At 38.1% G+C, this 25,454-nt stretch overlaps 1 long non-coding RNA gene across 3 annotated transcripts in view; it reads right to left on the reverse strand.

The window, feature by feature from the left end:
- Positions 1–4,083: 4,083 nt before the first annotated feature.
- LOC108589886 (uncharacterized) overlaps positions 4,084–25,454 on the reverse strand; it is a 269,914-nt gene continuing 248,543 nt past the window's right edge. For all 3 annotated transcript variants that reach the window (XR_013531725.1, XR_013531724.1, XR_013531723.1), the window contains exon 7: positions 4,084–7,410. This is a non-coding gene — a long non-coding RNA (uncharacterized LOC108589886). The remainder of the gene's footprint in view (positions 7,411–25,454) is intronic.

Here is a 25,454-nt window from a genome sequence, read left to right on the forward strand (position 1 = left end):
ATTAATATCATACCTCCAATTATTTTCAAATTACGAATATACTTCTAAAATAATAAAAACCCAAAACAAAAGCTGAAGTTAGACAATATTCTGAAGCGAACAATGAAAATAAAACATTGGATATTGTGCGGTACAGCTAAAATTGTGCTTAGAGGAACAAACCTGCAGTGTCACTGAATGGATGTGCCCTGTCGTTGTTTTCCACTTTATCCCAGGTCATCCTCATTCTTTGCCTTTTAGGGAAGTCCTATTGTCTCCTGAATCCAATTACATGAAAGCACATATTTATTTTCTCCCTTAAGCATAATTTTATGGCCTTCACTACAGACTTACAATGTACAGCCTGAGGCTAAAGAATCGTCTAGCTGTGTTTCGCTGTTGTTTGTATATTCAGTATCATTTTAGCTTTCTTTGATCTACCAAAAATGGCTTTTGTTTTGCTTTCTTTCTTTTTCCACTTGACTGATTGCTTAAGGAACAAAATCTGACACATCATCTGATTAAAATGCCAAACAAACACTTGTATCCCATCTTCTTCAGATGTGTTTTGAAAATATCCCTTATATTAATGAAAGTCATTCATTCTGTATCATTGTGTATAACTCATTCAATAGCAGAGAAAATAAGGCTCTTAGGAAGAACAAAAGGAAGGTAACTGTTGACTTTCCACCCCAACAGGGCCTCAAATAATAGGTAAAATTTATGCAATCCTTCTCTTGATGAATTATACACAGGACAATAAGACCCATACCATGCTTCACATTTTTTGTGATGATTGTCCCCCAGTGTTTGAGGTGGATGGATGTATTAGTCCATTTTCACACTGCTATAAAGAACAACCTGAAGCCAGATACAGTGGCTCACATCTGTAATCCCACCACTTTGGGAGGCCAATTCATGTGGATCACCTGAAGTCAAGAGTTCGAGACCAGCCTAGCCAACATGGCAAAGCCCCACCTCTACAAAAAATACAAAAATTAGCCAGGCATGGTGTAGGGTGCCTGTAATCCCAGCTACTCAGGAGGCTGAGGCAAGAGAATCACTTGAACGGGGAGGAGGAGGTTGCAGTGAGCTGAGATAGCACCACTGCACTCCATCCTGGACGACAAAGTGAGACTCCCTAAAAGAAAAAGTTGTAATTGACTCACGGTTCTGCATGGCTGGAGAGGGAGTTCTCGAAACTTACAGTCATGGCAGAAGATGAAGGGGAAGCAGGCACTTTCTTACATGGCAGCTGGAGACAGAGAGAGCTAAGGGAAAAGTACCACTTTTAACCATCAGATTTCATGGGAACTCACGGTCACAAAAACAGCATGGTTCTTCAGCATGATCTAATCACCTCCCACCAGGTCCCCCCCTTTACATGTGGGGATTACAATTTGAGATAAGACTTGGGTGGGGACACAGAGTCAAACCATATCACTAGACATAATCAACTTTTACCTATCCAGCACACAATAAAACTCACTAGTTCCTATCCCAGGGGACTCTAATCTAACCTAGATAGATGCTATGCAGGTAGATCAAGCACCCACTGATGTAGCAACAATCAGTCCTAGACTGCTAATTCTTGAGAGACCTTGGAGATCCACTAGTTTAGAGAGCTTCACTTCATGCTCTAAAAGCCCCAGGAGTTCTAGGGAGTTTTTCAAGGTCCCCTGTAGAAGACTGGTGCACAGGAGAATAAACACCACCAACACCCTCTGCCCAATCATCTGGCTTTACACAACACTAAGGAGTTAGACCTTATCTGAAAACAAGGCACATTCTCCAACTGGCTAGACATCAAGGTGCAGAGATTCCATTAATTTGCTCTTTCAGTTCATTAGAGGCCAATCCAAGCCAAGCATACACATTTCCCAACACGGCAGTTTGTCTTCTCTATCCATATACAGTTTAATAAATACTTTGAGATTTCTTTCTCCACAAACTGCCTCCCCAGCACCACTCACATCCCACCAAGCAGAGAAAATTTTGGGGGTGGCACTAGAAGTAAATATAGTCTTTTTTTTTTTGAGATGGAGTTTTGCTTTCATCACCTAGGCTGGAGTGCAGTGTCGTGATCTCAGCTCACTGCAACCTCAGCCTCCGAGGTTCAAGCAAGTTTCCTGCCTCAGCCTCCCGAGTAGCTAGGATTACAGGTGCCCACCACCACACCCAGCTTTCTCCACATTTGCCTTTTAAAATCTTCCTCAATTCAAATCATTCCTCAGTTACAATAGTAGTCACTATGAAATTTGCCTCTTTATGTATAAAATATGGATGTCCCACAAAATATTTATATGTAAGCACTAAATAATATTTCTTGAAAAAGCCTGCCAGAGGTTTATATGTGTATGAATTTAGATTATATATGTTCAGAACTCTAATTTATAAACTATTGACATAAGAATATATTTAAATGGTGATCTCATGCCCATTAACCTATAAAAAACATTACAATAAACAAGCAAAAGGAATAGAGATAATATGTTTTTACTCCGATACTCTCGTATTGAATACTTGTCATTTGTATGACACTATGCTACATGTTTTAGAGAAACAAGATGGAAAAGTGTCCTTGACCCTTTATTAATATTCCCATATCACCCCTCTTCAGAGAGAAGCTTCTTGAAAGGATGGGCATTACTCAGTCATCATTTCCTCACCTCCCATTTCTTCTGATCTTTGCCATCTGGTTTTCACCCCAACCACACCACTAAAATTGCTTTTGTCAAAACCACTGCTTTGCTTTTTGGTCCTTATTTTCCCTTACCTTTCCACGATACTTGACATTGTTGGCCATTCCCATATTTTAGGAACTTTTTACTGTCTTGGTTGTTAAGGCAACATTCCATTCTGCTTTTGTTTCTTTCATGGATTTTCATTTCACTGCCTGCCATTTCAATGTTGGTGCTTTCCAGAGTTTGACCTTTCACTCTCATTTCTTGTTCTTATCCTTTCTAAGGGATCTCATTTCATCTGTCATTTCCAACACCCATGGAATGTCTACCATTTCCAGTGACAGGCCCCCAGTCCATTTCTCCTGCTAAGCTCATATTTTAAACTGCTTACTGGACTTCTGCACTTGAATATTTTATTCCTACGTCAACCACACCATAGTCAAAACTCAAGGCATTGTCTTTTCTTCCTCCCTTATTTTCATCACCCTCCAGATATAATCCCTGTTCTTGGCACCACCACCCTCTTAAGCAACCACCCCCCAAAATTTTAGAATCATGGTACCACCTTCCCTCTTCATCACCTTTCCAGTCACTAGCTTTTTTCAATTCCATTGTCCTAACACCACATGTCCTCCTTCTCCTTGTGATATCCACTGCTACTGTTTTTGCTAAGATCTTCAAAATATATCATCTAGAATATTGTAATTGTTTCTTAATTGGTCTCCTTGAGAACAGCTTTGCCATTCTAATCTATTTTTCATTTTCTCGTGATGTTGATCTTTCTAAAATGCAAGCACAATCAAGTCCTCCTCCTATTTAAAGCATTACTAGTTATCTGCATTTTGTAATCACAAAAGTCCAAACTGATTGCCATTACATACAACCTCCTGCACAATCTGCTGACCGTCTATGTTTCCAATCCCATCTCCCATCTTTCCCCAGACCTCATTCACACTGTAAAGCTGATGGTACCCTTGAGCACAGCTATCATTGCTTTCCTTTGCACACTTACACACACTGTTCTCTTTTCCAAATATGCCTTTATGAGACTCTTGCCTACCTCATAACCCTACTTGTCCGTCGAAGCATAAGGGTTTCTTCTCTTTGGAGTATTCCTTGAATCCCCAGGAAAGGTCAACTTATGTGCCTGTGGGCTGTGAGAGATGCATTGGAAATAGAATCAATAAGATTTCACTTGATTTAGATAAAAAGAGAGAATGTGAGACGAGTAAGACAATTCTAGGACATTGAGCCTAGAAGCCAAGCATGGTGGTGAGCCATTACAAGAGAAAAAGAGAGCAGAAGAAAGATAAAGTTTTACAAGAAAGGTGAAGATCTAGTTTATTTTTTAAAAAAAAAACAAAATCTTTATTGAAATATAACATAAATATGGGAAAGTGTACATATTCAAACTGTGCAGAATGTCTAAATTTTAAGACAGACAATGCCAAATACTTATACACTCCTGGAGTATAAACTGGTGCACCATTTTGGAAAACTGTTTGGCAGTATCTAATTAAACTGAACACGTGCATATCTTATAACTCAACAATCACATTTCTAGGAATATACTCAACAGATATGCTGACATATGTTCCCCAAAAGACATGTACAGTATGCTCATAGCAGATGAATTTATTATGACAAAAAAGCAGAAACAATCCAAATGTCCATCAAACCTTGAATGGATGAATATATTGTGTTATATTTACACCATGGAACACTATTTATCAGTAAGAGTGGGCAATATTTCACATGCACAAGAATTGCAAAGGTAATGCTGTGTGAAAGAAGTCAAATACAAAAGAGAACATACTTTATCAAATACAAAGTACAAAAGGAACACAATTAGCCTATGCTTTTTGAGAGCAGAATGGAAGTTAGTGACCAGAAAGGTGTAGAAGAGGTGCTTCTAGGGTATTAGGAAGGTTCTATTTCTTCTTTCAGTTGCTGTTTACATGATTGTGTTCTATTTGTGAAAATTCATCAAACTTTACAGATGAAGTATGCTCATTTCTGTAATTAAACTACAATTAAAATATTTAAATGTACAGCAAATTGAATTTTCACAAAGTGAACAGTGCCATTTAAATAACACACAGTCGAGAAACAAATGCTACTTGCACTTTAGAAGCACCCTCTGATTACCTGCATCCCCGAAAAGTAAGTTCTAATTTGATTTCTGTCGCCACAGATAAGCTTTGCCCAATTTAAACTTTTTATAAATGAAACCATACAGTATAGACTCTTGTGGCTTTTTCTCAACATTGGAAAGTCTGGTTTTGGGCAGGTTGAATTTGACATGTCTTATGGATATCCAGATGGAGATGTTCTGGAAGTGTGTGAAAATACTCACATAGAAAGCAGAAAGTTCACTCCATGGACTTAAAGAGTTTTTCTCTCTTTCTCTTGTGCTCATTCTCCTGAAGTATATTTATGGCAGGTAGAGATGCAGGGAAGCAGGGAATACTAATTTATGCAGACTCTCCTCTTCTCCAAATAGCCCTGCTAGAATGTAAGCTTCACAATGGCAAGGACTTTGTCCTGCTCCCTGTTTCATCTATACCTAGAAAATACCTTGGCTCATTACAGATACTTAGTAGATAGATGTTGAGCTAATCAGTTACAGGCAAAAATTAGGGAATCAACTAAGATATTTGAAACCTTGAGTTTGACCATATTCATTAAAAGGTAAACTGAGGAAAAGGAAGCTACAAGAAAAAAAGGCAGTTCCTTGAGGAACGTCTATACTCAGGAGTAGAAAGAAGCTATACTAAAGGGGAGACTAAAAATCAATCAAATCATTTTTTAGTATATAAACCCATTTTAGTAGTTTCTTGCCAGCCTTATAGACATAGATCTTGTTGCCATGACTAAGCAATTATTGGTCAATTACAAGCATCGTTGCATTCACAATGCAAGGCTTTGCAATGTGTAACTTAGGAGCTACATTATGGATTTTTTAATCAACTTGAAGAGAGAATTTCATTTTCCTTGAGTCCTTAGGATTTGAGCTGTCAGTAATTATGCAAAGATCATCAAATCCATAAAAAGTCCATATCATTTGAAATGCTCATTAGCCACAAAACTGATTTTTCATTTAGTTTCTTATTCATTAAATCTGATCATATTCATAGTGTGGAAAGTGTCAGAAGTCATAGTGGGAGGCTGACTAGCCCATCCATTCAGACCTGCACAAAAATTACCTCTCCTGCATGAGCCCCAGGACAGGAACAACTGATGTCCAAGCAACAAACTTTGTCTGCAAAGTATTACAAAATAAAAGCAAACACACAGGTGTGGACTTTCACTTGGCTTCTCTGGATGTGTATCTAGAGTTTCCCAGATGACTGCAGTGTCCACATTCCCATGGTTACTTCTCTCTTCCTTAACTAAAGTTATATTATATTTGAATTTCACTTTTAGCATTGTCACATTTCTTCCTCTGGACTTTCATAATGTCTAGAGTTTGGAAAAACCTATAAGGTTCAACTACATGGTCATTTGTATGACTGATGCTATCCTAGGTCATCCCAATTAGATTAAGTTCCTTGACTTGAGGGCAAGGTTCTATCATACTATTTGGAAAAAAAATGTGGTATGGGATAAAGAAAGTGTGTAAATACTCAAGCAGTTGTTAATTAATTAAGGTTCTTTATACATTTAGAAATACTGCAGTAAAATATCCCAGTGTTGGCTTTCTATGATGATAACTGAACTTAGAATAGTTCAGGAAAAGATCACAGTGTAACTAACTCATTCGTATATATGGGTAATGATACACCATCCCTGGGCATTGCTCACAACAAAGAAATTTAAGAAAGATGGCAGCATCTCCTCATTAATTGGCAGGGCAATGAGGCAAGGAGGACTTATGTTTATCAAAGCCCCGATGCATGTCTCTTTGCCAAGGAGACCCTATCACCTTCATTTCCTCCAGGTGCACAGAGAAAGCTACGCCTCCCCTAACAAGCCATGTGGCCAAAAATCCAGGTCTGCTCCTCAACTGGGCAATTTCAAGTGTTGCCTGTGTGGCCATTTCCCTTCTTCAGTTATCCTATTTTGTTTTTTGAGTAACAAATTTATTTTGGAAATTGAAAAATACCAAAAAGTACAAAAATAGTGATAATAAACATTCACACTGTTAGTGCTTGGATATGGTTGATTTTTGCTGTGAATATTTTATGTGTGATAATCACGACATATTCAAAATTGCACATATTTCTAGAAATCAGCACCTATAATTTTATAAATAACATGTTTACTGTTACTTTTTCTTATATTCCCCCCAAAAAAGAAATGACCAAAATCAGGCCAGGCACAGGGGTTCACACCTGTAATCCCAGCACTTTGGAAGGCTGAAGTGGGCAGATCCCTTGAGGTCAAGAGTTCAACATGGCAAAACCCCATCTCTACTAAACATTAAAAACAAACAAACAAACAAAGCTAGCTTGGTGTGGTAGTGCATGTCCTGTAATCCTAGCTACTCAGGAGATTGAGGTGAGAGGATTGCTTGAATCCAGGAGGCAGAGGTTGCAGTGAGTCGAGATCATGCCACTGCACTCCAGCCTGGGTGACAGTGCAAGACTCTATCTCAAAGAAAATAAAATGGCCAAAATCAGTACATGCAGAATAATCTCAAATATGTAGAAATAGTCCAGAGGAATTCACTGGCTCTTGAAGGAAGGTGATGTAATAAAGACTTGAATATTGATCACATCCAATATGGGTATTCCAGAGTACTTCCCTGTTCAAAGAAAAGAACACTGAATAAAACCTGTTGAAGTATTGAAATGCGAGATTATAAAATTAACACCAAGACAAAAGTATGCCAGATTGCAGGGTCATTATTGCTGGCGACCATGGAGGACTCACGTCTCTCCAACCCATGGCCCCGTAAGGAGGGTGACAAGACCTTTTTATGCCCATAAACCACCTCCCGGGCAGAGAGGATGGTAGAGGTCTCCAGACATTCCAAGGGCTAGGGGACTTGTTGTCACTTTGATTGTTACCTAAGTGGTTTACAGAAGTCAAGATAAGTGTTAGTTTATACATTGTCTGGGCAGAGGTGGAATCCACAGATCTTAGTTACTTATTACAAGTCGCAGGGGCCAGGATGGGATTAGCGTGGGCTGCTTATTCTGGTCATTACTGGTAAGCAAAGGCCAGCAATTTGGGCAGTTACTGATAAGCAAAGGTAAGCAGCTTTACATAGGGAGCATTTTGCAGAGCAAACTAGCAGTTTTATTTACAGAAGCCAAGGCCAGCAGTTATTGTGAGGAGAATGGGGCAGCCGTTACAACTTGTTTTTGGAAAACAGCTTTGTCTTGTATAAAATGGCGTTGCTCAGGTTCCAGCTATAGCACACTGTCACTAAACATAATTTTCAAGAGGCAGCTGAGATACCACAGGGTGACCACAGTTGGCTGGGCTTATTGAAATGATACATGGGGAAGTCAAAAAGACAAAAGCCAAGATACAATTAAAAAACAGCCACATGCCCCAGTTATCCTGCTTGTAGATATAAAGCAGTGGTCCTCAACCTGGAATAATTTTTCCCCCCAGGAGACATTTGACAATGTTCAGAGACATTTTTCACTGTCACCACTGGGGAAGGCGTGCCACTGGCCTCTAGTAGGTCAAAGCCCAAGGATGCTGTTCAACACTGTACAGTACACAGGACAGCCCTGTACAGCAAAGAATGATCCTGTCCCAAACATCTGTAGTGCTGAGGTGGAGAGAGCCTGCTATTGGCTACCAAGAAATGCGATCTTCCCAGTCAACCAGCTTAAATCAACATGTGCTCAAAGGTGTGCAGTGCTTCCTCCTGTAAAGTTTAGGTTAATGATTCAGACACTCTCTTTATCTGCTTCTAGTATTCCTATCAACGCCTTTCCACACTTCATCTCTCTACCCTATGACTTAGGTTTATGGAAGGTGTCCAGGGGTTCATTAGTGTTTGCCTATTGGATATCCATTGCTCATTTTGTGGGAACAGCTCCCTTCTGGTCTCCCCTGTCCCCAGGGCATGGGGAAGGATGAGCTTCAGCTGGTATCCTCCATCCGAACCTGTTTATGCAGAGTGCAACTTCCCCAGAAATCATAGTCGGTCCAAGGATGGGTGTGTCTGAGGCAGAGTAGCATTCTGCAGGGACTTCTGCTGAAACTCTTAGGAAAGAGAAGCTATCTTTTTCCTGCAGACTTAGAATTTAGAGAATAAAAGCTGAGGAAACTGTACCTGGGAACTATGCTGACACACAAGGCAGAACAGAGAGTGACAAAGATGACATTATTGGTACCTCTGGATGCAGTGTGCCTAAAACTAGAATTATCCTGAACTTCTCAGTTGTGAAAGAATAAATTCCCTTTTCACCTTCAAGCATTTCAAGATAGGTTTCTCTGCCTTTTCATCAACTGTCCTGGTGGCTGCCTGTCTTCTATGACTTCGTGGTTTCTGCTTTCTCTGTTTCTGCCTACTCTTTCCAAGTGTATCAGACTTAAATTTCTCAACAATATCTCATCAGTAAGCCTGTTAACACCCAGCTGAGAGGGCTGCTTATGGGCAGAGGTCTAAATCAAGCATAGAATGTTTCTCTTGTGTTAATTCCCCTTCCTTGGTTCTAAAGATATTGACTGGTGTCATGGGCTCATATTATGACAACCATTACCACTTCTGACTATCTCCAAGAGGGCTGTAGACACAGCAGATAATCCAAGCCTCCTCAAAGTAGATGGAAAGCAACAAGTCAACCAGAGCAAGTTCTTCAGTTTCAATCAATACACATAAACTGAACTAAGACATCAAACATTTGTTCAGGAAGAATTTGTGGGGGATGTATTTTCTGGGTGTCTATATATCTAATGATGCCCTTCCTATAACACTTTTCCTCTTGAAAATCTTGAAGATGCTTCTCCATTATCTTCTGATACTCATGTTTTCACAGGAGAGGCTGAGATTATGTGAGTTTATTTCAGTTACAAGCAATAAAACCAATTCACTTAACATAACCAAAAAAGAAGAATTATTAACTCAATGTCATTGGTCTGGCTTGAGTCATATGCTCAATCCTGTTCAGAGAATGGGCTTCCTAACTGGTGAGCCTGAATCCCATGGTCAATCTTGACAAGTGACAGTTTCATTTTATTGATAACACCAGGCATAAGAGCTCCTAAAATAAATGAAGGGCCACATTACCTAAAGAAGGAAAGGGAGAAGTGAGCTGCAAGTAGAGATGGAAATCCCACTGAATTTTTAATGAATTTTTAATGCCTTGTAGATAAATTGTTTTTTCTCCTTAAGTGCATAAAATGTCAATTTATTTTCTTAGGACTTTTCATAAACTAAAGACATTTTTCAGTTTTGTCTTTTTTCCTTTTTTTCCCCTCAAAACAATCTTAACTACCTCTGATGCCCATTTTAATACTGCTATTGCATTTTTAGTTTTCTTGTATTCCTTATCTCACACATCTTGTTTCCTCATGTTATCCTTTGGTTTTGTTATTTTTTTTTTAATCTTACCCTTTTTTCCTTTATTCTCTGGTTATTGCCTTACATCATTTTTCGGGTCTAAATAGTTTTCTAGAATTCTTTTACATTTCTTGATTTGATTCCTATTAGAGGTTCGCTCTCCCTCTGAGGTTTAAGAATGATATTGTTTTCTAATTCTGCAGGTTTCCCCACAGCATCTACATTTGTTTTGTTTTGTTTTGTTTTGTTTTGTTTTGTTTTGTTTTGTTTTGTTTTTGTTTTCTAGTCATGTGTAAAAAAGGACTTACCCATCTGTGGCTTTCTGCCCACAAACAATTATATAGATTGCACTCATCTTTATATCCATTGGGAATGGTTTTCAGATTCCATCCTTCTATTAAGACCAACTGACTGATATACATAGCTCCTGGTTTGAACCCCAATGTATAGCAAGTTCTCATTTATCATTTGCCATTTGCCAGATACACTGAAATGAGATCTTCCTGGTTTTCCAATGCCAGAGTATCCATTCTCCATTCCAAAGGAGTCCACAAAGAGCTGCAATTCTCTAGATGCATTTCTATTTGGTTTATGCAGACTATCCATCCCAGGATATTGCATGCAGCCACCAGTTCCACCCAGCCCTCTTCCTGCCAAATATTTCCAAGATGCTGTTTTCAGACAAAAATGTGGGGACTTACAACAGCTACCTTAAAAAGGTATGGTTCCATCTTTGCTTTGGAGACCCTGCCTTTCTGTATTATTTTCTTTATTGAGGAAAAATTAATAAATAAAAATTGTATATATTTAGAGACCCTGTTTCTGACCTAAGAGAAAGGAAGTGATGGAAGAGAGATCTTTGCACCTACATTCATGTTGACCAAGAGAACTATAATGTTCTAGCTAGTTCTATCAGATGAAATTAGTGGAATTTCTTCACAGTTTATGGCAATAAGTCATCCGCCATTTTTCAGAGGTAATAGGGTGAAAAAAAAGAGAAGAGTCATTCCAGGAATTTCAGCTGTAATTCATTTTCTAATGGAAGTCCTTCTCATTGATTTAAGCTGAAATACATTTCTAAAGAAATGTGGTATAATGGACAGATCACCATTCAACTGATATTCTAATTCTGGAAGTGTCCTTAGAAAGCCAACTATTGTGTTTTTTTCTTTGTTTTCAGAGAGTAATGCAACTCCACCACTTAGCACAGATGGTATTTTTTCTTAAATTCTAATGTTCCAAAGAAATGCAATTTCAAGAGCTCCCATAACAAAGCTCTTGCAAAGTTCATGACTTAGGTCCATTGAAAAATTCTTATTTGCATCACACTCAGAATTCCCCTTATTCTATTTTAAACCTGTCCCTTCTTTTTGAGCTCCATTTACAGAGCAGCTTACTTTGTACACTGAAATAACATGACCACTTACCCTGGTCTGTTGCTGTGGCTCCACTGAGGACCAGAATGTTCAATGTCAGGTGATGGTATCATTTAGAAAAAGAATATTGCTCTCAGCCATATTCTTTTAATCTTATCTATGTCATATAAGATCAATGTAATTATTTAGTATATTAGGTGAAATTAGGCTTTCTTTACATAATGCTTTTACCATGAGCCAGTATGAAGAAAAATGACTAAATTTGACAGTTCTTACATGGGACTTTCTTAGTTAAGTTTGTCTGGATGATAGACTCTAAGATGGCAATTTGCATTCAGGATATCTAATCAGTTATGCTCTCAGGATGAAGACCTGTGGGAAAGTGAGGAAAATGAAAAAATTGGACTATGATATAGGTGCAGTCAAGACTTCAGCTGACCCAATGGGAAATTCTGAAGCTGGGACAGCCCTTTTGAGTTGTTCTAAATTAAGGTAAAGGAATTGCGTATTTATACCCTCAAATGCACTAACAGGGTATAGGCTATTCTTAGGAAGGGGAGAAGATTTAAATGAGGCACCTCCCTTCTCTACATACATTTCCTAGAGAAGAAGGAAGCTATGGTCCACTAGCTATCAATATTCCAAACAGGTGTGGAAATGAGTATCTCAGCCCTGAAGAGTGATCTGAGCAGTACCCCACAGCATCCTCTACAAGAACGGAGAGGTTCCATAGAATTCTACATTAGTCTGATTGGTTAGTTATGCTGTGTAACAAATAATTCTAAAATTCCAATGGCCTAATAGGGCAGTTTATTATTTTCTCATGTTCCCTGACCCATACACAGTAAGCTCTACTAGGTCCCTTGGGAATCCAGTACCTGACTCCAGACTCCAAAACAGTAGGTATTTTTATGATCACTTGAGTGAGGGGAAAGAAATGTAATTAATTGTTCACTGCCTTGAAGTTACCCAGATGTAAGTCATGTTTCTTCCAATCAATTTCATTGGCCAAATCATGTCATATGGTCATCCCTAACATCTTGCCATGCACCCAGAAAAAAGAGAACTAGAATATCTGTGATCTAATGACCAAATGACCACCACAAAAGATAACATAACTGGAATCTTGAGATACAAATTTCCCACTTAAAATATTGGGATAGCTCTTGTTATTTTTTGCACATTAATTTTTTAATTACAACTAAAAGGGAATTAGAAGGAAAAGTACCTGTGAGGAACTGTAACCTCTGGGTAATAAAATGGGAAAATTGACTATTTCCACAAAGCACCCTAAGGAAGAAACCACAAGTGAAACCCAAAGAAACTAAGAAATGATGACATTAAGAAAAACTGGAAAGTTCTGTGATGTTTTATCAAATTTTAAAAATTCCTATAGTTACTAAAATAGAAACCTGAAACAAAAAAATGTCTATGTATGTGTCTGGGCAGTTTGACACTGCAGGGAAATAGGCATTATTAGCTTCTTTGTCCTATTGTATAGTAAAGCTGAGGGAAGAGGAATCCCCAGATTTAAGGAATGATAAAATCTGCAAAAACAAGAGGAAGAAAACTTGATCATCTGCAAGGAGAAAGAAGGTCTATGGCTTTGGAAATTGCAACTTGAGGCTGTCCCAGCAGCTATGGGCATATATTATAGGTTGCCTCCAGAGTTTGCATGTGTGTTGTGTGCTTGTGTATGAACCAATGCATATGTGTGTGCACTTGTAATTGAAGCTTCCTTGCATGCTGCTCAAATGGAAACAGCATAACCATTAATGATTATGCTGCTCAAATGGAGCCAGCAAAATCATTAGCCAAAGAGTCTTGGTGTTATAATTACTCCTTTATTTCTGCTTTGAAAAAGTTAACAGATCTCTTCAACAAATGGTGTTGGGAAAACTGAATGTCCACGTGCAAAAGAATTAAATTGGACCCTCATCTTACAGCATACCCAAAAATCAACTCAAAACATATTTAAACATAAGACCTAAAACTTTAAAACTCCTAGAAAAATGTATGGGGGGAAGCTTCATGACAGTGATCTAGGCAATGATTTCTTGGCCATGACACCAAAAGCATAACAACGACCAAAAAAATAGGCCAGACTCCACCAAACTAAAAATCCTCCTCACAGCAAAGGAAACAATCAGTGGAGTGAAAAGGCAACCTAAGAAATGAAAAAAAAATCTGCAAATCACATATCTGATAAGAAGTTAATATCTAAAATATATAAGAAATTTCTACAACTCAGTAGCACAAAAGAAAAAATAATAGCCTGATTTTAAAATGGGCAAAGATCTAAATAGACATTTCTCTAAAAAAGATATACAAATGGATAACAGGTATATGAAAAGGAGCTCAACATCACTAGTCATCAGGGAAATACAAATCAAAACCACAATGAGATACCACCTCGCACCTGTTAGGGTGGCTATTTTCAAAAAACAAACAATAGGCCAGGTGTGGTGGCTCACGCCTGTAATCCCAGAACTTTGGGAGGCTAAGGTGGACAGATCACTTGAGTCCAGGAGTTTGAGACCAGGAGTTTGAGAAACATTGTTAAACCTTGCTTCTACTAAAAATACAAAAATTAGCTGGATGTGGTGGCACACACCTATAGTCCCAGCTACTTGGGAAGCTGAGGCAGGAGAATTGCTTGAACATGGGAGGCGGAGGTTGCAGTCAGCCAAGATCATGCCACTGCAGTCCCTCTTGGGCAACAAAGTGAGACTCCATTTAAAAACAAAACAAAAACAACAATAATAAGTATTACCAAAATATGGAGAAATTGGAACTCTCGTGCATGTAAATGGGAATGTAAAATGATGAAGCCACTATGGAAAACAGTATGGAGTTTCCTAAAAAAATTGAAAATGTGCTCCAGCAATCCCACCTCTGGGTACATATCCAAAAGAATTGAAGTCAAGATCCCAAAGAGATATCTGCACTCCCATATTTATTGCATTATTCACAATAGCCAAGATATGGAAACAATTTGAATATCCATAAATGGTTGAATGATAACAAAAATATGGCATATGCATACAACAAAATATTATACAGCCTTAGAAACAAAGAAAATTCTGCCATCTGTGATAGCATGGATGAACCTGGAGGACATTATGCTAAATGAAATGTCCAGTCACAGAAGAACGAAGACTGCACGATGCACTTATATGAGGTCTCTAAAGTAGCCAAACTCACAGAAACAGAAAGTTGAGTGATGGTTCCTCATAATTGGGCAGAAAAGATATGGAGAATTTCTATTCAATAAACATAAATTTTTAGTTATACAAGAGAAACAAATTCTATACATCTCCTGTAAAACATTATGCCACGTTTAACTTGACAAAGTTTTCTATTGTCAACGACAACAAAAAAACACCCCACAATGATGCATTTGAAAGACCAAAACAAATCCACAAAGCAAAAAATGTTTCAGATTTATAAACTAATAAACTGTATACACTTGAACAGGATTCGTTATCCAGGTCTTCTTGAGCGATGGATTGCTGAGAGTTCTGAGTTATGACCTGCCATCTTTCCACTGACTTCCTAGCCTTTTGGCTGACTGGGATCCCCAGTGACCACAGCAGGGAATGTCAGCTTCTGTCTTAGTTCAGTTTCTTCACAACCAAAAGTTTTTGACTGCACTTTACAATGTTGCTACTGAGAGTCTCAATTTTCCACTGACTGTTTTTCTATCTGGGTACTTTTACCCATCTGTGGTCCACTCCTATTTTTCAATAGAATTTACTTTCCTTGCATTGATTATTAACGTGAACTTTTTCTTGATGCTTTCTGTAGGTCACTTTTAGCAGTGTATAATTTCCTGCAAGTCCCATTCCAAAATAATATATATATGAAAATAACTCCATCAATACACATTTCAACAATTGCTTTTTCCCAAAGCTTATCTGATTCCTCAATTTCTATTCTCTTGAGAGACTCAGTAAATATGGAAGGGTGAAGGATAGATTTTTCTTTGCTGCTAAACTTCATCACCAATTACATTTTTGCTTGCTCATTTATAGAGAAGGCAACTAGAATCACGAATCAGCAAGTTAACATTTGCATCCAAGGAATGGTTTAAAGTAATGAGCAATAAAAACATACATGAATATTTCATTCCTAAGTCAGTTTTTCCCTTAAGTTTTCTAAATTGCTTATTTCCAGAGTCAAATGCCAGGCTGTCTTTCCCACTCTTTAGAAATGACAATTGGCAGATAGGAAAAGAATCGTCATGCATGGCAAATGACTAACATGTATTATAAGACAATGCTGAAGGGATTCAAATCAATATTAGAGGTTTGAGGGTGGTTTTTACTATATAAACCCTAGTTCTATAATTTCAGAACTAGTAACTCTCATTTTGAACATATTTTTATAGATTCTATCTAAAATGTGGTTCTATCAAAAAATACTTTTTTTAAAATTGCCTTAACATTGTGAATTGTGCTCACTTGATGAGAGCACACGAGGAGTTGGAAGTATAATGATATTCTAAAAATACCAGTGATTTGCACATTCTTTTCCATCTCAGAGCAACTGGATTTATTACACATTTTTCTGTATTTGCCAGGCATGGAGAAAGTGGTTAGCATGGACTCTCCAAGTACTATTGTGCTTTTAAAATAAAATGATCAAACCACAATCTAAATTTGTAAATTGAACCATACTGAGTGTGTTCTTAATGAGAAAATGAAGTCCATTCTCCCTTTAAATCAAAAGATCATTTTACATTCACTAACTTTACTCATTCAGCCTTTCAGCAAATGGAGATGTAACAAATATCTTTGCCCAGACTCACTCATTCTGTGAGTCTGAATTACATTGATTATCCATCTGTCACTATTATAACCATGCCTCACCTGGACATTTGATCAATAGCTCACAGTCTTTCTTCCTTATCACAAATCTTCTTAAATTGCTTCTAAATGTAACCACACAACAATCAACAAAGAGAAAATGGTGTCATACATATATATATATATATATATATAGTAATTTCCAGTAGAAATTCTGAGGGTTGTATTCATGTGAAAATACAAAAAGCATCCTCATCTTTAAATGTTGAGGAAAGAGGTAAAAGTTACATAAGTTTATTTAAGGCAATGTGGTTCTCAAAAGGTAAAACTGAAGCATCCCTGCTAAGTGAATCTATACAGTTTAGTCATTATAAGAAGGTAATTTTGTAGACGAGTCCTTTTCTGTAGGTTTAGGTTTTTCTTTACATTCTATGAAAGAGTGATAATAATACCTCTTTCCAGGTATGATATTCAAAATACTTAACCATCATATGGCACAGGTACCAACAAAGGAGAAAGGGGTACTAAAAAATCATGTGAACCATATAGACCACTGTGCAGACAATGACACACCAAGGGGCATTAATTGACAACCAACTCTCCCTGGTTCACAGGGCTGGTGGGGTCAAAGCTTCAAGAGGTGCCTTAGGGGAGCCTGAAACACAAGATGTACCGGAAGATGTCAGTATGATCCAAATCAGGTCCCTGGCAATGTCAAGGTTATAATGCAATTGTATGCACAATTCTGGAGAGCCTCGTCCTATTCAATAATGTCTAACTGACACTAAATTATTTGAAAAATGGATGTGAAAACCTCATTATGTTGACTTCTCACTTATAATCCAAAAGAGGAATGAACAGAAAGTTCCATACCAGACACAAACTACAGTCAGAGATTCAGGAAGAAGCAAAAACATTGATAGACATGAAGGCTTTGATAGCCATATACCATTTGCAACAATCAGAATGAAATCGGTGGAAAATTATTTTTCTTCCACAATTACAGGGTCTATCTTTAACCACTAGAACTTAACAGAATGGAACTGGATAAGATCTCTACAGGTATATTGTGCTCATATTTAGTGTAGTGTATATTTAAAAAAATTGTTGGGAGAATGGAGGTGTTTGATTTACTAAGGGATTCTTCACTGAGTGCCTATCGAAACCAAGTACTCCTGACATGCAGACATTTTCTTTGTTTTTTCAGAAATTTAGAGGAACTGGTTTAAGCCCCATGTATCTATTAAACAACATATCTGTCCTCAATCCCATTTGCCAAAAGGAAATGCCAGGACCTGTAGTCTTGATGGTAACCTGTTCAAGGTTGCCTCAGTTGCTATGGAGACAATGAAGATGTTGGGTTGAGTTCACAGTGCAGAGCTTCAGGGACAGCACAGCCAGCAAGTGCAGGAGTCAGAACTTTGCTGCCATATGGGTTATGCAGCTGTCATAGTACAGAACTTTTTAAAAAAAAAAAGCATGGTGGTGGTGGGGGTTGGACAGAGGATGCTTTGTTTTTTATTGAAAATAAGGTAAAAGACAAACAATCAGTGGAGGAATGACTGATTTAAATGCAATTCGAGTGCTAAATGAGTCCCCCATAGCCAACGGTATTTCAAACAATCTCCAATGATTAGAAAATAATTTCCTAGCATGACTTTAGTCAAAGAACACGATGTGATGAATTCTCACTATCTGAATAATTGCAGCTATCAGCCAAACTAACAGCAGGAAGATGGGCAAACAGGTGAATATTCTAGGAGATAAATGTGTGTCCCCTGACGTTTCTTGCATAACTTTTGTAAAAAGCAGGTGATAGCATTTTTCTAATTGTTTTTAAACTTTTCTGCAGAGGTTATATGTCTGAAATTCAAGTGTTGGCTGATGATAATCTCCCATGACCTATTACTTTCCACTGCAAAGGGAGTTAATACATTGCAGAGATTTTTTTTCTTAATTATTATTTAACAGGTGCATAGATATAACTTGACTTTTAATACAGCTTTATGATAATGGCAGACTTTGGATTTTCACATGCTAATGGAAAATTTTGAAAATGAACTGTGAAATGACTTATCAAACCACCCTTCTATTGTTTGGTATTAGCATTGAGAACCCAAATGTTGAAATTGTGGGGTGTCTATCAGAATACTTTGCTTTGGTTTTTTTGCCTGGAAATGTTATGAACTGTTAGGGAGACATGTAGTCATACGCTAGGTTTTTACACTGTTCTCAGTTGAAGTAATAGAGGCTAAACCATTGCCCTTCCAAGCATGAGGTCATAGAGGAGTAAGTATTGGTTGGATAATGGCCACATCATTAAATCATGCCTGGAAACCATGCAGCTTCAAGTCATTGTTTGTGGGTAGAATAGACAATATAGCATGGCCCCTAAAATTCATTCTGCCTCAAGATATATAAAGGCTATCTCCGTGCAAGGCAATAAAATCCCAATGTGAGGGTTCTATTTCAGTATCTTTTATTCTAGTTCATACTGAGTTACAGTTGAACCTTGAACAACATGGGTTTGAACTGCATGGGTCCACCTATAAGTGGATTTCCTTCCATCTCTGCTACCCCAAGACAGCAAGACCAACCCCCCTTCTTCCTCCTCCTCCTCAGCCCACACAACATGAAGACAATGAGAATGAAGAACTTTATAATGTTCCACTTCCACTTAATAAATACTTAATATATTTTCTCTTCATTATTACTTTCTTAATAACATTTTCTTATCTCTAACTTTCTTTATTACAAGAAACATATAATACATAAAACACAAAATATATGTCTTCACTGACTATGTAATTGGTGAGGTTTCCAGTCAACAGCAAGCTATTAGTAGTTAAGTTTTTGAGGAATCAAAACTCCTCAAATTTTTTACCAAATGGAGGTGGTGGCTCATGCCTCTAACCCCTGCATCATTTAAGGATCAACTGTATATTATTTGGTTCCTTTGATACCTTCTCCTTATTACTAAACATCTGCAAATTTCTAGCACTGAAATAGATACTAGGAAAGAGACAATAAAGAACAAACCAGTTCTCTTGCATCAGAGAGCAAAGAATAAAATTTGGTTTGAGTAATGAAAATTGGTGTTTAGAAAGAAAATCTAACCTTCCTGAATTCAGCAAGGAAATGGCTGGAAACTGTAGAATATTGGAATAAGAAAAGGCCACAGAGGCTAAAAGCACCAAACCTTCTTGTTGTACCAATGACAAAATTAAAGCTTAGAGAACTGAAGTCATGTTCTCCAAAACTGCTGTTGTCTGGTCACCTTAAAGCAATGTATACTGTCCTTGTATGGCAGAAAGAGGATCGGCTTTTCATGTGCTCAAAGGATAATTGTCTATTCATGACTGCCAGGTAGTCCATTGGGAAACTCCTCCCTCCTTTGGAGCCAGGGCTGTGCTCCTCAGGATACAGCATAAGTTGAGCACAGAGTAAGAACCTAAGTAGCAATGTTTTGCTGCTGTTTTCATTAAGCAAAAACCTATTTAGAAGGCTACTGGTTACTGGTTAATATGAACTTAAAACAGTGGACAATTCAGAAGTTACTTTTACAATCTGAGCAAGAAGAACAAAGCTGGAGCCATCAAACTACCAGACCTCAAAATATTAATATACTACAAAGCTGTAGTAATGAAAACAACATGGTACTGGCATAAAAACAGACACACAGACCAGTGTAACAGAGTAGAGAGCCCCAAAATTAATACACATATCTACATTCAGCTGATTTTTGACAAAAGTACCAGTAACACTCCTTGAGGAAAGGACAATCTTCAATAAGAAGTGCTGGGAAAACTGGATATCCATATGCAGAAGAATGAAACTAGACCCTTATTTCTCACCCTATACAAAATCAACTCAAAATGGATCAAAGATCTAAGTGTATGACCTGAAATAATAAAAATACTAGAAAACAAAAAATATAGGTGAAATGCTTTAGGGCATTGGCCTGGTAAAAGACTTTAATAAGACTTCAAGAGCACAGGTAATATAAGCAAAAATAAACAAATGGGATTATATAAAACTAAAAAGCTTCTGCACAGCAAACGTAATAATCAACAGAGTGAAAAGACAACTTATAGAATGGGAGAACATAGTTGTATACTACTTATCCAACAGGGGATTAATATCCAGAATATCCAAGGAACTGAAACATTTTAGCAGCAAGAAAACAAACAACCCAATTTTTAATATGGCCAAAGATCACAACAGACATTTCTCAAAAGAAGACATAGAAATGATCAACAAATATATGAAAAAGAGCTCAACATCACTAATCATCAGGAAAATGCAAATCAAAACCATAATGAGGTACATTTGACTCCAGTTAGAATGATTATTATCAAAAAGACAAAAAATAAGAAATGCTGGCTAGATTTCAGGGAAAGAGAAACCCTTACACAATGTTGGTAAAAATACAAACTAGTACAGCCACTATGGAGAACAGTATGAAAGTCCCTCAGAAAAACAAAAAAATAGAACTACCATATGATCCAGCAATCCCACTACTGGGAACTTATTCAAAGAAAAAAAATCTTTATATCAAAGAGACAGCTGCACCCGCATGTTGATTGCAGCACTATTCAGAATAGCCAACATATGGAATCAACCTAGGTGTCCAACAATATAGATGAATGGAATAGTATTTGTCCATTTAAAAAAATGAAATTTTGTTATTCATGGTAACACGAATGGAACTGGAGGACATTAAGTGAAATAAGCCAGGAACAGAAAGTTGAACACTGAATGTTCTCACTCATCTGCAGAAGCTAAAATTAATTGATCCCATAGAAGTAAAAAGTAAATCAGAGAATACTAAAGGCTGATAAGGGAAGGAGAAAGGGGTAGGGAGAAATTCATTTAAGGATACAAAATTATAGCCAGATAAGAGGAGTAAGTCCTAGTGCTTTATAGCACTTTAAGATGAGTATAGTTAACAATAATATGCTATATAGTTTTAAATAGCTAGAAGGAAGATATTGAATGTTCTCAGCACAAAGAAATTGTACCTGTTTGAGATGATTAGTATGCTAATTACCCTGATCTGATCACTATACATTTGTGTATTGAAATATCACTATGTATTTCATGAATACATACAATTATTATTTGTCAATTTAAAATACAAAATTTTAAATTTGCTTTTGATGTACTTTCTTAATTTAATGGGTTTACTCTACCACTTTGGTTTAACTAAATCAAGAATTTTCATCATGCACCAAATAGTACAATGCACATTGCATTCCATTCACATTTCACGTTTTCTTATTATAATGCCACTTGCCATTTATTGAGCAAGTATTCTGTGCAATGCATTATGTGAGTAGCTTTATTTAACAGTATTTCTTACCCTTATAACTATTTTAAAAGGTAGGAATTATTATTCCCATTTTTTAGATGCAGCACTTATCTTCAAAAAGATGTAGATATTTGGCCAAGATCACAGTGTGAGGACAGACCTACAAATTCAAACCCAGAACCTTCTAGATTCAAAGCTAGATTCTCTGCCATACATCACAGCCTTCATACTTCATTAGTTCTTCTACAATCACAGAAAATTAATCGTCCATTTATCTGAAAAAGACTATCCAGATTTTCAAAGGAAATCATGTCCAACATGTCATTACTGCCATAAAGATACTACCCAAGACTGGATAATTTATAAACAAAGGAGGTTTAATAGACTCACAGTTCTGCATGGCTGGGGGAGCTCAGGAAACTTATAATCATGGCAGAAGGGAAAGCAAAAGCAGGCACCTTCTTCACAAGGTGGCAGGAGGAAGAAGTGCAAGCAGGGGAAATGCCAAACGCATAAAATCATCACACCTTGTGAGAACTCACTCACTATTGGGAGAACAGCATGAGGGAAACTGCCCCCATAGTCAGATCACCTCCCATCAGGTTCTTCTCTCAACACCTAGAGATTACGATTCAAGATGAGATTTGGGTGGGGACACAAACCCAAACTATGTCAGCCATCTATGATAGGCAATGCTATCAATGTGTGCAAACTGAGAGATTAATAAGCACATCTAGAATCATACAGCTAAAAAGCCGCAGGGCACAATTTGATCAGTGATGGGTCAACATTTTACATTTTCTCAGTCATCTTCTTGGCAAGTTATCACAGCTAAAAAGAAATAGTTATCATACTTTCTTATTCAAGTCCTTCCCCCTGGGTTGGGCTGGACAGGGGACTAGCCAGAGCAGAGAGGATGCCACAAATTTAGGCAGGGGTCTGCAAACAGTGGCCCAAGGGACAAAGCCAGCCAGCTACCTGCTTTTGCAGAGTTTGACTGAAATGCAGCAACATCCATTCATTTACCTATTACCTATGCCCACCTTCACACTAACGTGGCCCACAAAGTTGAAGATATGAGCCATCTGGTTTTATGCAGGAAAACTGCCAACCCTGGTTTAGGACACAGAGAAGGAAGACCTTTGTCCAAAGGAAATGCTGAAAACAAGTGCAAATAGACAGTGGAAAGTAAGCAATTTAAGCTCATAGAGACAGAAAAGGAAAAAACATTCAGATCACTAAAATGAGAGGGGTTAGACAGACATACTGAAATCCGAAACCCAGAACTAGAGATCTGAAGGCACAAGAAGGGGCAGCAGCAGGAAACACGAGCTGAGAAGGGACAGTAGCTGAAATAGTAGCCACTGCAAATTACTGTCGGTGGTTACATCTAATGTCACCATGGATAAAGGGCCCAATTTGATCCAAAAGGCTAGGAATAGAAGCTTTCAAGTTGCTCCATCTTTTATGATCACTACTAGAAATGAGAAATGTTAGCATTGCTGTTTGAGTAAATTATCCTTAATTGGTATTTTGGTATGTATTTGTGTGTCTGTGAATAATTCCACCAAATGCAAGGTCTGACGGCTAGAACAAACAGTCAGTAAGACACAAGGCTCTAGGTATACTTGTTTAATAAATATTTGTTCTCCAAGCAATTCATTACTAGTTTAAATTTTGAACAGGTTAATTTGATGAAAAGGAGAAACAAAAGGCAACCTTGGTAGTAAAATCTGTGTAATATGCCTGACATGAAGCAATGAACTTTCTTTAGAAAGGCTGATAGATTTTTTTTTTAATGAGAGAAACATAGAAAGAAAAGAAAGAAGAAAACCAAAGATGAACATCACCTGGCAACTTCCAAGAGCTGATGTGCTCATCTCTTGCCAACTCTGCATTTTGTGATGTGTTATAGATAGCTTGAAAACAGCCGTGATGGCAGAGATAACATCTGTCACAGATACTGTCTAAACACAACATATCAAGAAAGAGAAGAATAAAAATGGTTTTTAAAGTCATAGAGGTATAAGAAAATTAAAAAAGCAATTAAAAAGAATTTGCATCTGAGGAATGGGCGTAAGGGTTAGGAGGGAGACAGAGGACCGAAAACTGTTACCTTTCATTATGATGAGCTCTTTTGCACACTTAAGTTTAGTTTCTAATCATGTGCATGTGTCTCTTTGATTTAAAAGACAAAGGAAAGTGGATGCTGGAGTCACATTAATACTGATGTGAGTCTGGTATATGCCACTTGCTAAATATTTCACTGGGAGCCACTCACCTAACTCTCAATATCTCAGTTACCACCTTTATGGAATAGGGTAAAAATGGCACTAACCCCCAAGGGCTGTTGAGAGGATGAGATGAAATACAGCATGTAAAACAGAGAGGCTGGCACAGAGCCAATGCTGGATGGCTGTTCTTTCTACCATCCAATCCCCAGTTTATTCCCTTTCAGCTCTGTAAATGTATGCCTTGTTGGCATTGAAGATTTTTGCATTTTCCAGAGTCCTGTATGCAAAAGCTCACATTGCCCATGAGAGTGATTTTTTGAGCATTCACCAGCTATGACTGAGCATTCGCTGGCCATTACAAAGCAAAAGGGCAGTGTTAAAAAGACGGGAGAAGGAGTTTGAGGAAACGGTGAGAACAGAGGCCAGCCAGAGAACAAACGGTGGAGATCCAAGTTCTCTGTGGGGCCCAAGAGGCCTTCCACTCTAGGGAAACACGAGCCTTTGCTGCTATGACCTGTGAGGATGGGAAACAGTAGTGTCAGGGTAGTGAAGTCACTGTCTGCACTTGCAGGGTTGCAGATGGTGACTCCACTACCCCTTATGGTATTCTGTGAGTAGAAGGAAAAAGTCATATTCAAATGAGTGATGCAATTTAGATGCCTACTCCCTCCAAGCATCATTTCCATCTCTGTAAACTATTTTGGAAAGATATTGTGGGCGTGGAAAGTCATTTGCCAATGCAAACTTTCCTTTCTCATTTGCCACAATCCACGTCTGACACTCCTGATGGCCAGACATCCCTGGACAGCCAATTTATATGAGCTGTGATGGGGATGCACCCCTGCCCCACCTCATGAGAAACAAGGAGAACATGGCACATGGGATGATAATTTCATTTATATCTGCATTACAATGATCACTTCTCCCTCCACAGAGAAGCCTTCATTAGATCAACCCAACTCCTCTCTCATCCTTTGCCCACATGGCCCTGCCATCCCCAGACCCCAGAGGTCCTTTCACCCTGCTACCAAAGTCTTGGCCCCATGATACCCCCATGGTGGCAACCTTGGTTTCATAACTATCAGACTTTTAAATGCCAAGGACAGCCTGGATTTTGAAGGCATTGACTTTCAAAGTAAAGCAGCTTTCCACATCCACTAATTGGTTTTGCACTCACACAGCTACACTCTGGAAATTGAAACAAAAATCACGTGAAGGAGGATCCAAGATGGCCAAATAGGAAGAGCTCCAGAGTGCAGCTCCCAGCAAGAACAACATAGAGGGTGAGTGCTGACCACATTTCCAAATAAATTTTCACTGCCCATAGACCAAGAGATTCCCAGGCTGAAAAGCACCACAAGTTTTCAGCATGGTGGTTTCAGCCAGTACCTGCTTGGCACTCAGAAACTCACACAAATCTGGGAGATTATTTCAACTGGTGCCTGGAATGCCTGGGAGACAGAGCTGCCCATTCAACTGAAAGGGAGGGGGCAGAGACAGGGAGCCAGGCAATCTGGCTCAGCGGGTACCACTCCCACAAAACAAGCAATCTGAAATGCTCTGGATTGAGAATTTTGCAGCAAGCGCAGCTGGA

This window comes from Callithrix jacchus, chromosome X, assembly GCF_049354715.1.
Source record: "Callithrix jacchus isolate 240 chromosome X, calJac240_pri, whole genome shotgun sequence".
NCBI classification, from domain to species: Eukaryota; Metazoa; Chordata; class Mammalia; order Primates; family Cebidae; genus Callithrix; species Callithrix jacchus.